This window comes from Choristoneura fumiferana, chromosome 12 (genome assembly GCF_025370935.1).
Source record: "Choristoneura fumiferana chromosome 12, NRCan_CFum_1, whole genome shotgun sequence".
Taxonomy (NCBI): Eukaryota; Metazoa; Arthropoda; class Insecta; order Lepidoptera; family Tortricidae; genus Choristoneura; species Choristoneura fumiferana.
The window spans coordinates 19,351,115-19,370,790 of NC_133483.1; the positions used below are offsets into that span (position 1 = coordinate 19,351,115).

General features: G+C 35.6%; 1 protein-coding gene across 1 annotated transcript in view; it reads right to left on the reverse strand.

Moving 5' to 3' along the window:
- The window catches only part of Lmpt (four and a half LIM domains protein limpet), a 241,741-nt gene that overhangs the window by 117,790 nt on the left and 104,275 nt on the right, over positions 1–19,676 (reverse strand). The gene's annotated exons all lie outside the window — the stretch shown is intronic.

Below are 19,676 nucleotides of genomic sequence, written 5' to 3' on the forward strand. Positions count from 1 at the left end.
AATAGATACAACAGTAAGGCCGAAGGTGTATCTCACTGGTTTAGTAACAGCCTCTAGCATTGAAGAACGCTAAGTATTTTTTTTGTAAAATGTGAACTTACCTAATAACAAGGTCTAGAATGTCCTCCTGCTCAAACACCTTGCAGTAAAGATGCAGCACTTGGAGACAGGCGTACTGCAAGCCCGTCCATGACACGTCAGCAGCTTTGAGGGCCTCATCCCAGGGGCAGTTCTCGTGCCTCGAAAGACACAGCATGCCTTGTTCGTTCTCCGTTGGAGGCATCAGGTCTTCGGCACTTGGCTATTACTGTTCATCACTGTCTACTTCAGCGTTTGTAAGGTTTATTGGTGTTTTTGTTTTGTAGGTTCTAGATAATGTTAATCAGCAGAGTTATTAAAAGTTACGTTAATTTTGGGGCTGCTTTGACGGTATTAAAATTGCTATAAAATTTGGTATCGGCTATACGAGGCGGGTTTTTGATTTATCAACGAAAAGAAGATCGATGCCAACATCGACTGAAAGAAGGAAACGCGTATAAAAATGAGAGTTAATCGCAAAACTACTATTAAATCATCCAGTTTGAGGATTTCGCATAAAAAGTTTGTTTCGGATTACGTAACAATATTTTCCTTTTCCTGATATCGTGAATAGAATGGATATAATTACAGTCTAAACCCGACGCAAACTGATGCCATAGGGTCTGTTTGAGGCTTGCTGAAATATTACTTTTTGAACTGGATTTCATTGCCGCTTCTCATTTGTCTCTGTGAGACAAAGTTAAGCATGTGATCAATGTTGAGTTCGAAAGAGAATACGAGTATGACATACGACACAAAGCGAAGAAACTAGGTAGGTATATAAAGTGATACGAAAGAGATGGAACCGTAAAAGCTGTTAATAAATATTACCATAACAGCTCTGTTAAATTATTTCAAAACAAACAAGGATTAATGCACGCTCTAAACAATAATAACGTAATAGTAAAGTTTCGTAAGAACTTTGACCCTTTGTGAGGTTCTCGGAAATGCTACAGGATAATGCATATTTTCCAATTACGCAGTGATTCGAAGCAAATTAAGTATACAGTGGTTTGACACACTTTAAGACTATTTTATCGTGTCCATGAAGGAAGTTTTAAGTAAGGGAAGAATATTTGACGCGACGAAGAGCAGTAGGTTCTATCGCCGCGGATGATACTTCAGTAAATACTCGTACCGATATAGAACTTTTGCGAGAAAACCAATTTCTGGTGAAGTGGTAGTTTTTAACAAACAATGCTAAATATTAACAACGTTAATGCGAAAGTGCTTTAACAATGAATGCGCGACTTGAGGTAAACGGTCGATTTATTGGCGTATATTATTGAAATAAATAATATACGAGGATATTGTTCAAATATAGTTAAGTTTGCATATTACACGTGTAAAGAACGAATGGGAATTCTAAAAAATACCTTCTCAATGCCTTCGTTCTCCTCTCTGTGTATTTGTATTTTTATTTTTATGTGCAATAAAGAGTTTACATACATACATAAACTCAAAGTCAAAGTCAAAATATCTTTATTCAATTTAGGCTATAATAAGCACTTATGAATGTCAAAAAAAAATCTACCACCGGTTCGGAAAAACCTCTGCTGAGAAGAATCCGGCAAGCAACTCAACGAGGTATATTTTTTTAAACAGATTTACATTATTATTAAATGATATGTGACATCCCAAGTAGGTATTTAACACAACTTTATTTTAACACAGTAGGTTCGCTATTTGAAGGGATCGCTAATGCGGATCGGAATTATTTCCAAATATCCCTGTCCATGATATAATCATTAACTTTATAATACGCCTTTGATATTAATGTCTTCTTGACAATAGATCTGAATTTTGTATCCGTTACCATCCATACATCTTTATGATCTTGAAAGAATAGGTCTATCACATGGTTTTAGCTCTTTTTGTTTAGGTTGCGAGTGTTCTGTCTGTCATCAGTTACTTACTCTTTTAAAGATAAAGATAGATAGATTGGCCTAATTCTGTTCAAGTCAATTCAAAAATAAAGGCTAAATAAGCGATAAGGATGCCTATTGCTTACCTTAGAAAGTCTCTGTGTATATACCTGTATTTTCTGTACTGCTTACTGTGTTAAAGAGTTATTTCATTGTAAATAAAAATTCAAAATATCAATATCGTAATGAATAAGACGTTATTATACCTCTAATAAAAGCTAAAAATAAAATAATCCCGTAGAGAATTGAATATTAACATTCATTTTTCGTTTGTATTCGTATCTAAAACGAGATATTTTGTGTCAATACAAAACCCGGGTAAACAGTTTTCCAAACATTGTACATAATAATATCTAGTATGACATAATTAACCTAATATGGCATGTAAATGTGCACTGCGTGTGACTAAGGTTACTTACCATACCATTTTAAATGATATTGTAACGGGTAACTCACATCTGAAATCGAGTTTAGCTCGACATATTTCGGGCTATTTCGTAGCCCTTCTCCTACCCGTCGCGTGCTCCTGAGAAGAAGGGCTACGAAATAGCCCGAAAAATGTCGAGCTAAACTCGATTTAAGACGTGAGTTATCCGTTACAATATCATTTAATATGGTAAGTATGATAAGTAACCCTAGTCGCACGCAGTCCACATTTACATGCCTTATTAGGTTAATTATGTCATACTAGACATTATTATGTACAATGATTGGAAAACTGTTTACCCGGGTTTTGTATTGACACAAAATATCTCGTTTTGAAAGAAATATTCACTAAATGAAACTAAATCATCATTTCATTCATTAAAACTATGTAAACTTTGTAATAAATGTAGATGGAAACATATATTTAACTAGCGGACCCGGCTGATGTTGTCCAGTTGTCCTGCCCGGAAAAGCGGCAATTTGTAAAATCCCGGAATTCCAATTGTAAACCAGATCGAATAGTTTACGCGTGCGAAGTACACAATATTTCATCCGAATCAGCCCATTCCGATTTTTTATCTAATGAGGTAATTTCTCAAAACCCTGACACTTGTCAAGTCCGGCCGCAATCCTGGTAAAGGGTCAAAAACCCTGACGTATGGCAACCCTGTGACCTCTCGAGGAAGCGGCAATTTAAACAATTTGTACCGGCCATTGTCTCCTCTAAACATGCTTTGTGTACGCGTATCGTTGAAGGACTAATCGTCTGTCTGTCAACTGCATGGCTATCGACCTTAGTGCAACATTAATGACGTTTTGACTACAATACGGTATTTGACAACTCCTGAATGTGCCATATAATATTATTTTTGAAAATATTGATATACAGATAGTGTTTAGCGAAGAGAAAATTTCAATCGGTTGAAAATTGGATTGTTAGTGATTTTTTGAAAAATCTATATACCTGTCTCTTTCTCAAACGCTTTTCTCTATGCAGCAAGTATGGCGGTACTGGCGTGTGACGTCACATGCCAGTATGCCTTTCTCTGTCTAATCTTGAATTTCAAACCTTTATAACTTTGTTATTTGTAAAGGTAGCTTAAAAATTGTTTTTCTATTCGATAACAGGCATTGTGTAGTTTTAATTTATAAAACATATACAAAATAGTCAAATACCGTATTAATCACATATGTACTTAATGTATTATGAATTTTCGCAACCCTTGATGATTGAATCTATACTTCTCTAGTTGCATATGCATATGTAATTAGTTCTGTTTGAAACGTCTATTCTAATTTAAATTAAAAAAAAATCGGATGGTATAGGGATATGTAGTCTTAAGTAATATTATTTATTTTATTTTGTATGAAATTATAAGGATTTTTTTAAGGAAGTATTAAAAAAAACTGAAAAAAAACTTACATATTATTTTACCACTTTGTTGGCATAATCTACTAGTTATGAGAAACATTTGTCCGTATCTATTGCGTAGGTATCTATTCTGTGCTATTGCAAGTTAACCTTTGACAGTTCAACCAGACTACAAACAGCGCTAAAAATTAGCTGAAGGAAGTGATAACTGAATCTGTCCCTTTCATACACAACGAGTTAAAAGGGAGCGGCACTCTATAACCCCTGTTAAACTTAGTGAGTACTCCATCGGCATGCCATCATAAAAATAAATGGCTGCAATAAAAATATACCAATTACGTTCACTTTTTAATTTGCACCGTTTGACACAGATTGTAGATAAACTGATTAACTTAGGGACGTTTGAGTCACCACACTAGTGATGGGGTATGGTAGGTAAATACTTGGTAAATACATACATACAGCAAAGTTTTTATTTTATTTATGTCTTCGAGAGCCACAAAATGAATACTAAGAGGACTATAAATATTACTTATATGATTAAAAAACCACATATTTGTTTTACAGCTCACATTTATATCGTGGTCTTCATTTACGTCGTATATGACCTACTTATAATATGACTAACCTAGAACATGACCTAGGACATCCAAAAATTTAATGTCTAGTTAGTTATCAAAGTTAAACCCTTAAGGAGTAACACGCACGCAAACACACACACTCACACACACACACACACACACACACACACACACACACACACACACGCACACGCACACGCACACACACACACACGTGGCTATTTAGGTGTAAATAAGTTTAAGAGTGAATAGATCCGAATGTTTCATGGAAGTTTTTATTCCACATCCACCGTTTTCACATCTCTTAATAGATTACGGTTTTACGATTAATTCCAAATGTAGTGCCCATGCGCATAGCTTAAAGCTGTTATGGAGAAAAGTCCATTTTTAGATTTAATTAATTTAAACGATTCCGAACCTAAAATGTTTAACGGCGAAATATTTAAGGCTTAGTTTAATGAAGTAAGGGTCTTAGACGGACTTAGTAACCTTGACAACTTTAGTTTAGTGATTTGAGGTTAATAAAGATTATTGGCCTTTCCATAAAAAGCTTTACGTCTTAGATTTGCCTAAAATTGCAGTTTTGTATGAACTGAGAGAAGTGTTCAACGCATGCTCACTGACAGTCTAAAAGTCTGTCAGAACATGGTCTGCATTTATTAACTTTAAGTACCTAACAGCAAGTAACAATTGAATTGATATCAGAATTACTTCTATTTTTCGAAAAGAAATCTGCAAAAACAGTGAAAACTAAACGTAAGTATAACCAAACAATCTAGTAATAGGTAGATGGAAAATGATGATATTGATGTTGATGATGATGATGATGGCTGATAATTTTAAGAATTTAGATAATTTAAAAAGCATGTTATTGACTCAGCATATGGCATCAAGCAGACACTTCTTTAAAGGAATAAACAATCTTTAACCTCTTTATTAGCTTTTTGGTGAAGTTTCCCTGCCGGAAGCGCGGCCGCGTTAGGTACTTAGGTATTCGTTTGGGATATTGCTGTCTTTATCGCTCGTGACATAAGCGCTCGCAGCCGTCCCCCCCATGCCTTCCGCAACGACGTCCGTAATTTATATCGAGATAGCTGTAGGCTTTTCAAGATTTGGGCGGTTGAATTTTGGGTTTCGTTGTCCTCATATTATACGAAAAGTATAGCACAGAAATCAATGATATTTTACAATCAAGATATTCATTATATTTTCTATGCCTATGGTTGTTTCGATATTTGTAAAAATGCTTTATTAGTCTGTAATTCTCGTACAAAGTTGACATCTTTTTTTTGTCGACTTTTGAGCTCCTGAAAATCTGATAAACCACAAATTACGTATCTAGTCCATACTTACAAAATTTCATCTATTTCTGTTGGCTAGTTTTCAGATGAGACCGGGACTACGTTTGTATGGAGAATGGAACGAAGAGACTTCTCTTAAAGGTGTTTAAAAGCATTGATACAGCAAAAGTGTTCCGGTCAGGGAAAAAGGTTGCTACGTTTACTTTTGTAATCGTGTCATCATTGGAAAAAAAAACAGGTAAGATATTTAAGTAAGTCGAAGATATTTTAAGATTTTTAAGCGGAGAGTCGAAATTACTAAAAGCTATTGACACTTTTATGCGTTCCCTGATGCAAGCGATAATGCAGGACATCAAAGTATTTTAAAAACCGGTTTCTTTTAGTAACCGACTGAAGATTTGATTTCGTTTTCGGACTTTTACGATAGAAACAACAAGGTTCGGCCATTTTTTCGTATTTCATTATTATGTATTTATTATGGTATTTATCCCTTTATGGGATAAGTTCGCCATTGTTACCTGTTTCTCAATTTGATCTGTTTTATGTAGAGTCATCAGCATCAATATCTAACACAACAAATAACAGACGCTATTCAACCCGTCCACTGAAGGGGTGTTTCTAACGTACCTAATTTAAATGTTTAGTCGATAATACGCATCCAGTTTTATAATTATCGCAATGCGTATTATTGAACGCGTTTAATGCAAGTAGGTGAATAAGTTCATTTGAAGGGGCGAATAAATATTCAGTCTTCTCTGTGGCACCCATAATTTTCATTTGTCATAGAGTTATTTATTTATATCTGAAACAGTATAAGGAATATGCAAGCATTGTTTTTGTTTCAATATATCTTTATTGCTTGTCAAACCGAGTTGATAGTTATTTTTCAGACATCTTTAAAAAAACCTTTTTTATAAAAAAAAACCCTTATTTTGCAAGAGATACGTTTGTTACATCATTCGTTATATTTTCCAGTTTCATATCACGTTAAGTAATTTGAGCGAAAAAAAATTATTGTTAAAGTTAAACTAACGTACGTAACCTAATCCTCTGCATTCTGTATGATGGCATTTAAAAAAGAGCTGAATACAGTACAGTCTTTCATATACAGCGAACGTTGGTGTAGCAAGAGAATTTAAATTATGACAAATGAAATTATGGAAAATTAAGTAATTCGAAAATTTAGCATAGCATAGAAATTGAGCGTTAGGTTAAGCGCCATCCTAATTGACCACGGGAATTTTCCCCCTTACCCTTCCTTTAGCTTCCTTTAGCTCCTTATACTGTGCCCCAAGCAAAACCACGTGGAAAGACTTGTACAAACTAAATTGTACTATAAATTTATGACGCCTATTTATTATAGATCATCTAGCCGCTGCGCGATAAATCTGCGAGCAACGTTAAATATTGCGTACGCGCGTGGCATTGTAACTGTCATAATCGAATTATATATCCAGTGCGATGTGCGGGATATAATTGAGCGCATACTCAGAATCAGGGTGTAGTGTTGGAGAATTCATGACAATGATTGGCCGATTCTTTACTTACGTGTGTCCTCTCCGGAAAGGGTTATAGTGGGGCGCGTAAGTGTTACGTTATTTTTGGTGTCGATATATCGATAATTAGCTATCGGTTTCCGACATATCGCTTGCAGATCTTTAACTCTAATCATTTTTAATAAGTACATAAATTAAGACAAAAGTTAGGCTTTTTAATTAATGTATAATCAATAATCACATTATGAGAAATAAATATGCAGTTTGCTTTAATATGTATGTGAGGAGTAATTCATTTTATATTGCATAGTAGAAAATGTCAAAATTTAAAAAAGTTCATAATTTAAACCTCGTCGTTAACTTGTAGTCCAAAACAATGTACAATAAAAATAAAATACAAAAAAGTAGTCTTTTCTTGAATCATGTGCATTGTGGTGCACACTGTCAATTTAAGGGCTAGCCTTTCAATTTGACTTATTTTTTGATCTAGGTAGAACCGAACAGAATTGGTAGATCTATGGCCGGCCTAAAACTACGTCTCTAGTTAGTAAATAGTGACGTATCCAGGTCAGCTTAGAAGACCTGAGACGATCCGCGTGACATAAGGTTTCAACGCCAGGCCGCAGAAACTAGAACAGATTTGACGGAGACTATGCTGATTTAATAAAGAGGTTACTTATGGGTAAAACTTTAAGGACCTGTTGTCTGTAGCAGTAAGTAACGTGTGATAAGTCGACGTTCCATATTCGAAAAATGACAGAAGTCCCATATCAAATTCTATGCACTCCTACATACAACAGGTCATCTTCTTAAGTTTTTTCACCTGCACCTACTCTTGTTTGTGACAACATTAAATAATACCTGCTGTTGTTTTATTGAATAAAAGATGTGTTAACTTTATAACAGAAGAGCAACGGACCTTTTATTCATAAAAATAAAAATAATATTAGGCATCTCTCGACGGCCAGTGAAAATTTAAGGCTTATAAGACTAAAAAGTTTTATGTAACAAATAACTTTGAGGTTATGGTTATACTTTATTTGATTAGTTCCTGGAGGCTGATCTCACCAAGCCTCGAGCCGTTATATTGTAGAATATTAATCTTCAAAGTAGGCGAAGCCACGAAGTTAAGCTAGTATTATGGGTTTAGCTAGAGTATACTTTCCCTGTTCTACAATGGCCCCAAAACACACCATTTATCCAATAAATCCCTTGAGACATACGTGTCATTTCTATATTTAGAGAAGGTCACATGTCCGCACCTACTGTAGATTAGCCAAATGGGAAATAAATCTTTGAAGAACGATTCCCTAGAGCGTTTTATTGAATCTAATTTAGGTAGGTTCTTAACCAAGGGAAACTTACATACCTGTAAACTCTAGATATTTAGTCCATGTAATTTTTATTTTTATCTGTTTCAAATTTACTTTGTTTTACTGGCTACAGTATTAGGTAGTTATAATAATATGTAGATTGACTTCATTTTTGAGGATTTAGGTTTGGAAATTTTTCGAAATGTCCGAGCCATGAGGATTAAAAACGTAAAAATATGATATAACCTGCTTTTTCCTGCGAATCGGTCTGTGAAAAATTCGTTTATCGTTTAAGCGTGAAGAGGTAATAGACCAGACTTACTTTCGCATTTATATAGTAATAAGAATTAGTACGAATTTCAGGCATTTCGAAAAACTCATGAGGTCTAAGGCTCAGTACCCCTAGTGTAAGTTTTCGGTTACAAAATACGTCTCGATCGCGTTCGCGTAAAATCTCAATTTATATGGAAACACGAACATCGCAAACGTTCCGCTAGAGGCGCTGTTCGTCTTTGCATACAAATTGAGATTTTAACGTGAACGCGATCGAGACGTATTTTGTAACCGATAACTTACACTAAGGGCACTGGACTGTATTTTTACGGATTCGGATCGGACGTAGTGCACACCGCTCTAACACGCCGCATCTCTCAAGTCTTGCAACTCGGCGACTTTTAAAATACGCCAGATACATTAATGAGACATTTACAATAGGTACTTAACATTTTTTTTACTCTTGCTGTCAGTGCGTATAAGCTATAAGCCTGTATAAAGTATGAAGGAGTTTTTTAATAACATGTAAGTAGCTAAAATAAAATAGGTAAGTACTCGTAAGTCCCTAAACGTTCCTAAACTTCATAATATATGATCGTATTTTCAAGACGCTTTCATACAAAAAAAGGACCTATTACGTACCCGTACATTTACCTTTTGAGTACGTACTTTACCTATTAAGTGGCGTACTCATAAATACTCGTAGTCGTACTAGTCTTTGGATCTAGTATTTTTGTGGACGCGTACTTGGATGACTTTTGCATTTGGCCTAATACGTCTCACCTCGTAATAAATAGCATGCAGAAATCGGTTTCAGGAATTTTGTCAAATCACTAAACAAATCTGGTGAAATATAGGTTGCCTTTTTAACCCCCGACGCAAAAAGAGGGGTGTTATAAATTTGACCGCTATGTGTGTCTGTGTGTCTGTCTGTGGTACCGTAGCTCTTAAACGGGTGGGCCGATTTGAATGCGGTTATTTTATTTGAAATCAGGTTTTTTGGCCGATTTCGTCATAACACTAAACAGATTCAGGGACTTGATCAAACGACTGATTTTCTCTAGGCCAATGATAAAATGGATTCGCCACTTTAAAATCCTGCGTGATTGGTCATATCCGTTACAGCTCTGTTTTGGGAATTTCCCTGCGCTTTACATAAGTATATATTTTTATTAATTACGTGGCATAGTGAAAAAAAACATGTTTTTTGAAAAAAAAAACATATACAATTTTACTAAAATTGGCGAGTATAGATTTAGATAGTCACATTTTATTAATGTTAATTATACGTTATTTCACTAACGTGCGAATAAACTTGGTACCTATTCAATTCACTTGCAAATTTCGTAATTTTTAGAAGATCTTAGCTCTCTTTTTTTCTAACCTAATTTAGACTCTATCAGCAAAAACATTAGATTGAAAATTTGAATGTAACTGAAGTCCAAATGCGACGTAATGAAAATTCAAGTATCACATACAATCACTCGACCTTCACCTCACATTCAGTCAAGAAACAAATGAATTGAGCAAGTTCTTAGTTTGAATATAAATCATGGGTTAAGGGCAAGAAGATAAAATACATACATGTATGTGCAGTCGAAGAAACTGAACCCGTACCAGAGTAAAGAAACTTTTCATAATCGATTCAATTTCACATGTCATTGCATAAGATGTCTTAATTAACAACAAAAAATATTTTTTCAATTTTTTTTTTCATTTTGCTATGATTTCATTTGCAAATGTCTGGGATGTCAACATGACATTAGTAACCCAGAATCTGAATCATCTTGATTCCATGCCCTCGACTGTACACGTATGAACTGTAGTCTTTTAGTGTCATTCGATCTGTTTGTGTGTGTGTGTGTTTTTTTGTATTTTGTGTGTAAGTAGTGGAATTTAGTTGACCTAATAATCATAACAACTTGGTGATTGCACATAGAGCGTATAATATACTAAAAGTCATATATAGGTACGTACATTCTTTCGGACATGAGGAACGCTCACTTGTTATTTACACGTTGTACAAACAAACAAACAATATATATATATATATTTATTTATTTAATTATCTACATATTTACATAACTAGTAAAGCATCATACGGCTTTATGTTAACTACAGGGGTTCTCAAACTGTGCGAGGCGCCACGGGACACCACGTGGCACACCTATTTGAAATCCCCAGTTTTTTTATGTTTTATGCTCGCACTATCGCCATCATCAGAATGATCAGCGTCAGTGTTCCGATCTATTGTGTGACAGTAGTTTTTGAAGGATTGGTTTTTAATTCGCGTTTTTTAGGGAATTAACATTGGTATTTGGGCCAATCAACTTTTTTACCGACACTAATCTGTCCGCGACATTTTTCAAACAATTGCAGATTTTTGTAAGTAAACATGTTTTTTCTGTAATTTAATAGATGGTGTACAATGAATACATGCCATCCTACGTAAGTTCAACCTATTAAACCGAGAAATATATTGTTGGAAATACGATTTTTTGGTAACGCAATAGACAAGTTTGGTAACGCAGGAGTCGCCCAAAGTGTGGGTAACATAGTTGATTGGCCCATTTACAAAACTTTCAAATTCTTTCACATCTTTAGTATAGACTCAGTAGTTAGTTTCTTATATCGGAAATTCATGATAGAGCAGCAACGGATTTGTTTACATTTTTTGAAGCGTCCGAACCAAAATATTTACACTGTAAAATAATGAACAGTTAACATAAATGTATTTTCTTTTATATCTTAGATGAAAATGTTGGGTTTATTTACATACGTCTAGACTTCGAAAAAAGGCCCAAGTACGAGTAGTTATGGTGCATTTTTGTCTTTAGCTATCGGCAATATTCGAGTTTTTAAACGTCACGATTTAAATTTGATAAAGACCGATCTTTGTAACTAGCTTTATACTGCGGCATCGAACCAGTGGAAGAATCTATCCAGTTAGCAACAGTATACGCGGAAATAAAATTATGTCTACTCCACATTAGTTCTAATGAAATTAGTGATAGTAGCAATTGGACCATTCCCGTCGAGGCCGCGCCTGGCTATAAAATATATTTTAGTCACACATTTAAAGGTTCGTTAGCGTAATGTGGTCATAAACGCACGCAGTGTCAAGTTCGTTGGAAACAAAGAATCACGGTCAAAGAATAAACTATCACACGGTTTTTTAAATGTAGGTCATGCCAGCGTTTGAACTATTCATTGGAGACATGTATTCCGCCGTTTTGAGGGTTCCATACCTCAAAAGAAAAAAGAAACCCTAATGATCGATCACCTTGTGTGTACTCGTAGTCTGTTAAGACCTTTTTTTCTCAAGAACGCGTAAAGGTATCCAGTTATTTTTTTATTACATACGTCAGCAATCCCTTAAGATCTGTGTAGAAAGATCTACTAAGCATATAAAAGATTAAAGTGTATACAAAAATCTTGGGCATCAAAACCTATAAGACATTTTCGCAGAATGCAAGAAATTTCACAAAACCTTGGTCTCGCAGCGCAGCGCAAGAAAATCCTTTTTTTATAGAAATTTAAACTTATTTTTGCCATATTCCGGGATCCTCAGCGCGCGAGCCCAACTCACACGGCCGGTTCCTTTTTATTTCACAATACAAGTATTTTCATGTTGTTATTTCTGTTAGATTAATATAAATAAGCCGTGGTGGCCTAGTGGTTTGACCTATCGCCTCTCAAACAGAGGGTCGTGGGTTCAAACCCCAGCTCGCACCTCTGAGTTTTTCCAAATTCATGTGCGGAATTACATTTGAAACTTACCACGAGCTTTGCGGTGAAGGAAAACATCGTGAGGAAACCTGCACAAACCTGCGAAGCAATTCAATGGTGCGTGTGAAGTTCCCAATCCGCACTGGGCCCGCGTGGGAACTATAGCCCAAGCCCTCTTGTTCTGAGAGGAGGCCTGTGCCCAGCAGTGGGACGTGTATAGGCTGGGATGATGATGATGATGAATATAAATATTGTAGTCTCTTCTCTTTTTGACTTTAATTCCCACTGTGTATATTTGCTGAATAACTGACAGGCTGTTAGTAACAGCTGCATAATATTTACACAAATATCCATTTCAATTGCAACTAATCGTCCCAAGTGCATCGTAGGAACTAATTCATTCGTAAAACAAATAAATTCAGTAATAGCGTGTTGCGAATGGCTTTCCATACTGTAGGTATTGAATTGTACTTTCATTTATACAATGTAACAGCTTAGAATCGAACCGTCTCTAACGGGATAATACCACCCTTAGTGGAGTGGAGTAAACATTTCCGTTACGCTACCCGAAAGTGAGGAGCGTGAGTTGGATATATTTTCACATGCAACACCACGCACTTAGTGTGTAAAACCTTTGACAAACCTATCATCACTGACGTCACGCAAAAAATTTGAGCAACCCGGTGAGAATCGAGTTGTTACGGCGCCACGCCATTGCCACTTTTCAATATTGGCGAAATGAAACAGTATCATCTGTTACGATTCGTTCGATGTTTTATTTAAGTGACAGTATCTCGAATTTTCCCATCACATTCGTCTTTTATCTTTTGTTTTTCTTCGACACAAATCATGAGATCAATCAAATCATAAGATTTTGTACTCAAATGCTTGTCTGGAAGAGATCGCTTTTAAGCGATAAGACCGCCTATTGTCTACCCTAAATTTGTGTCTATGAAAAAAAATTGTACTGAGTTGTGGTGTGCAATCCATACTAATATAGTAAATGTGAAAGTGTGTGAGTTTGTATGTTTGTCCGTCTTTCACGTCGAAACGGAGAGACGTATCAACGTGATTTTCGGCATAGAGATAGTTTACGGGCCAGAGAGTGTCATAGGCTACTGTTTATCCCGGAAAAGTGCAGAGTTCCCCAGGGAACAGCGCGCGATAATCGAATTTCACGCGGGCGAAGCCGCGGGCAAAAGCTAGTAAAGAATATTTGTATTGTATTGTATCATGGGATATTTTATTGAGCATGCATATTTCTTTAATAGGTTGCGTGACCCCGCATAGGATCGTTACCCGCAGATTGACAACCACTGGTTGATAACAAAAGAAGAATTTAATTTTGCGTAACATTTTTATAAGGTCTCAATGATATATGAACTTACTGGCAAAGTACGTGGTCAATTTAATAGTAAACTTGTTCGTTTACTTAACGAAACACACCAAAGAAGCGGTTTATGGCCCAAGCTCGTGATTTACGTCTTTATAGCTAATCTAAAACGAGTGAGTTATGACAAAAGAGTCATATTTCCAAGAACTTCTTGTTTAATTTTCGTAGGTACTTGTTTTATGAACTCTGTTTTGGTGACGAAAATAATACATACATACTATACTAGTTGTTGCTTGCGACACTCCGTCCGCATAGAAGTATGAAAAATAGTTTACGTCCTATTCTCAGACCTACCGAATATACACAATACATTTCGTAAAAATCTGTCAAGCCATTTCGGAGGAGTTTGGTTACAAACAGATAGAGATACAGTCGCCATAATAATCAGAGCTGTCTATTAGCTCAAAATATTTGAACACGTATTAACAAAGTCTGAATTTTAGTGTATTAATATTAATTAAATAAATGTCTTTAAATGTCTTTAATAAATGAATTTACTGTCACGTAAATAAGTGTTTAGATATACAGTGTGTTACTTGCAGCTAGGCTTTTGTAAAAGTAACGTATTTCTGTAACAATACGTTACTTTTACAAAAGCCTAGCTGCAAGTAACACACTGTACGTCTAAACACTTATTTACGTGACAGTTAATTCAAATATCTGAACACGTATTTACGTCACTGATAATAAATCGAAAATATCTGGACACGTATTTAACGTCACTGACAGTAATTTAAAAACACCTGGATACATGTTTACGTCATTGACATTAAATTTAAAATATCTGACCACGCGCATTTACGCCATTGATAGTAGCTTAAAAATATCTGAACACGTATTTACGCCATTGATAGTAGCTGAAAAATATCTGAACACGTATTTACACTTACATATTTACGCGATTGATACGGCGGTGACAGCTACATCATATTTTGTGTAAGGTACGGAAGCGGAACCCTTTGTAACGACCCGCACTATTCATGTTTTTTTTTTGTTTTTGCGTGTGAAAACTGGGCTTGACGCGTAACAGATACATCACTAAATAGCTTTGAAAACATGCTCGTTGAAACTGGAATAGCATAAAACATGACTCCAGCGCAAGTTGACTCACGAGAAAGTATGAGCATGACTCAGTTACTTATTCTGAATTGAAATGACTAAAAAAGCAAAACATACAGGCACCAATATTTATAGGATGTTTGAAAATGTTCCGAAAAATTTCATGAACTTTAAATAAATAAATATCATGGGACAGTTAACACCAATTGATTTAGTCCCAAACTAAGCAAAGCTTGTACAGTCAAGTTCATAAACTTTTGAGCAAAAATTTGATAAAAAATATCTGAACGCGCTTCTACGCCATTAACAATATAGTCATGTCCAGATATTTTGGATCAAATGTTAATGACAAAAGAAACCAGTGCTTTACACAGAATATTGTTATAATTAACTCGCGTATACGCGGGAAGTCTATTCAAAAGCAGCTTACCATTTTGCAACCAATTGGGACTAACCCATTGGGAATCTCTCCGAATAGCCATGCCGTCAATGGCATTACTTATTTTAGGTATGTAAACTGCTGATAGCACCAATTGTAGTGGGAAAGTTAGGGTTCAATGAACTATAATCAAGTTACGAGACTGTGACAGTGACAGTCCGTTACGTGCGATAAGATTATTTGACAATTAGTCACGGTTTTCAAAATTACAGTCACAAGAAATTCACCATAGTAATTTATTTAATTTAATTATGTTATTAGGATCGCTAGCCCTCCCCGATATTGCACGGGTATACAAATGACGGAAATGAAACATAATCTGCCTAGCAAGCGTCATCTGTCTCACTCACTCACTCAATTTCTGTATGTAGATTTCTAAATCCGATTTTTCGAGTCTTGCATTAAAAGTTTTGCACATCTTTTGTCATAAAAATCTTCTCCTGACAATTAAAAGCACAACAAGAGTAGAAAAGCAGTCAAAAATTGCATAAAATATAATTATTAGAAAATTAATAACATTGGATTTTGCTTTTTGACTTTTACATTAGGCAATAAAAAACCCGTCCGATAAAAAACAGCAAACGGATAAAAATGGCAACTAACAATGAGTCTTTTTGGGTAAAAAATGTGTGGCCCAGAGGTTTTTAAGGCAAGTTAGGCCGCAAAAGTCCTAATTTAATTTTAATTTTTAACCCCTACAACCCCCGTAGACGGCACGGAAGTGGAACCTAAAACCATATTTCCCTTTGGAAAAGGCAAGAGAGTAATATGATTTTGGATTCTACTTTTGTGCCGTTTACTATAAATAAAAATAAAAATTATTTAGCTCAGACAATTTCAGTCCATAATGTTAAGTACGTTACATGCATTTCGTTATATCGCCGCGCCCCAAAAGTCCAGAGTCAAAACGCTCCGTTATCATTTTTCAGGATCCCGGTGTACCACTGACGCATTATTTTTGCGCATAATGACATAAAAATCATCTACATGCGCATCCGCAAACATGCCAGAAACTATACACACGTTGACATCTATGCCGTAGCCCTCATCGAGAAACTTTTTTTTCTCGCTAGCGTCACTGCTTAAGTGGCTAAATAAGAAACAAACAAGCTGAGATATGAGGTGCATAGGGGAAATTCGTGTCGGTACCGTTGACCATCAGTGGTGTAGCGGTATAGCACGCGGTACGGAATACCGAGGACCTGGGTTCGATTCCCAGTGATGGTCTTATTTTTCTGGTTTTTCTGTGCATCTATATTTCAGTTTGTATTTTCAATTTAGGTTTTACGGGATGACCGTAAAAGTAAAAATTTGGAATTGAAATAAAAAATACAAAAAGATTCCAAAAAACCAATCTTTATACACACGTTGTCGAAATAGCATAGCATTGTTGGCTTTCGCATATTCCAAGCATGTATGTTTCATTCAGCAATTTGTAACAACGAAATGTACTGTAATTGGTTGACTTGTTAAGAAACTTATGAGGGCGCATCTAGAAAGGAGCGGGCGAGAATATCTTAAGTTCCTAACCTAACGCAATGTTAATAAAAAAACAAAGATAATACGTTTATTCACAACATGACACAACAATATACGTTTGTGCATTTACTGGCCTAATTTGCTAGATATCACTGTGTCGCAGGGAGACAGGCACGGAAATCATAAAGGTGGACTGGACTAAAATTTGCCCCACGGTTTTCTATTGATGTCGGTTGTGTTGTCTTTTTTTTGAAGTGAGTTGACTCTTGATGATGGCTGAGGGAACAGTTGAGGTCAAAGATATCGTTACACACCTTGTCACTGTACGCCTTCCGGCAATTTTATTTAAAAGTCCGAACACTAATTTACAGTGACAAGGTAGTAAAGTGTAAACATATCTTTACCGCGACCGAACAAGTGGACATCATGTCAGTACCCTTTTAAAATAGTTTTTCTAACGCTCCGCTCATCTTACGGCGTGTCTCACAGTAAGCAGAACTTCATTTAGTTCCGGTCGCGATCTCTACGCTCCGTAAATCGCACGCGCATCTTTTTGCTCTTCGTATAGTCAGCGGCATAAGCAGCTGTTTTTTTATTTAGTTCGAGGTAAACAAGACGACCAGATAGCACAGTGGTTAGTGAGAAACTGCTATAAAGCTTGAGGTTTTCGGGTTCAATCCCCGGCCGAGACAGATATTTATGCAGCCATGGTTCAAGCTTTGCTTAGTTCGGGAATAGTTCAGCTAGTGTTAATTGTTCCATGATATATTTTTTTATCTATAATTATACTTCGTTTTTTTAGCATTAGAAAAAGGGTAAACAATCTTGACGAGTCTTTTTATTGAAAAACGTTTTTAAAAAACAATACGATATTACTTATGATACCAAAAGAATATAAATGATTATATATCTTTGCTAATTGTTACATATTTGCTGGTGTGACATATTTTTCAAAAGTGTTTTGCAATAAAATTCACGTCAAGATCGCTTACCTTCTTTTCTTTCTAATGCTAAAAAACGAAGTATAGCTAGTTATCATCACTGATCTACGACAACCTATTGTTATAAGTTCTTATCCCACGATAATTGCATCGGTGAACGACTTAATTAATCGATCAATGAGTTTGTTAACTCGAATACTCGGCTCGAATGCTAATTGATATTAATTACATGAGGGTATAGGGTCAATACGTTTCTAGGGTATTAAAGTGCTTCCACAATCTTTACTTAATAACAATGTTTAAAACAAAAAATATTTATTTATGACCAGTCAAAACGAATCGATGTGATTTTTTTGCATGAAAACTGAACCGGAAAAAATTCAAGTATTTAAATTTGTTGCCAAAATGGTAAAAATAACCTACTCTATACTGTTATTCGCTTTTCGATTAAGTATTCAAGTAGTTTTATACTGAATTTGAAATACCTACGAGCAATACGAGTAGAGTAGTAGACAATAGATTTCATCACCTAGTGGTAACTTTTATTAACTTGAGTTGTGTTGTGGTTTTAACAATACACAGATATTTAATGGTATTTTCGAGAGATTGATTGCAAAAATCGGTACCGTGCACCAATTTATTGTACTCAAAAATGTTATTTGAGCAGTAGTTTTATAGTAAGAATAGATTTTTGTAATTTTCTTGTAACGAGCTGCCGACGGAGTGATCATTCGAATCGGAATGACTTCGATCCGACTGGGATGTCCTAGTCACGCTAAAATTTTCATTTACGCCAATGACAAAATCACTACTCAATAATTAATAAAAAAATGTTACTATTAATTTTGTAACTTTTTACGTAACGAGATCGAGAAGTTTTTTTTCTTTTAACGGATCACGATTCTTAAAAGTTTGAGAAACGCTGTAGCGATTCTGTAGAATGGCAGAAAGAACTAGAGCTCGAAAATTGCGCAAAAAATATGTTGATGTAATTTAATATTACACAAATATATACAAACGTAACTTCTACATGCTATCATTTGAGTCGTCATCATAAATATCGCAGCTGTCTAGATGCACAATAATATCTGAATACGCACTTACGCGATTGGCAATATTGCTGAGTTCAGATATTTTTGAGCATCTCCGATATTTATGACAGCAACTGTACCTACCTAATGTCGGTAAATTTTAAATTTCGAATGCGTCCATTCGGGTGCAGTAAAGGCTCACACGCACAGCCGCCAAACGCCTTAAGGGTGCAATATTTAAAGGGAACGCTATGTTAATACATTCGGTAAAAATCCAAAATATACATACATAGGTATGGTAATCTTCTCTTCTTTAATGTTGTGGATGTTTGAAAAAGTTAATAGGTATTAATGGTTCAATCAATTCGAGGTTAGCTTTTATTTTTAAGTGTATATTATACTTTGATCTTCGAAATAGATGTTCAAATTTTAAATTAATAAATGACATTGAAGTGTGAAAATAAGGGGCAAAAATGGTGCGCGCTTTGAGCGGTGACCTTGTCTGATTGTACACACAAGGTCATTGGAAGCTGTTTCCACCTTCATCTATAACCGAGTATTTGTCAACCCAGAATGCACGACCTGATAATTCATGCTCTCCAGTAATTTGCCACAAGGGCATACATTGTCATTCATTCCGGGTTTCAAGTACAGGGTGCACATAAACCGCACGTATCGTACCGTCCCTCTCGCCCTCGTATTAAATAGCATAGGTGTCAGAGGGACCACACGACACGAACTTCGAGTTTCGAGTTTCGTAGTAGCCCTGCTGGCTCTGTACTACGAAGCGCAAAATTCGAACTTCGTATCTTGCAGTCCCGCTGACGCTTATATTATTTA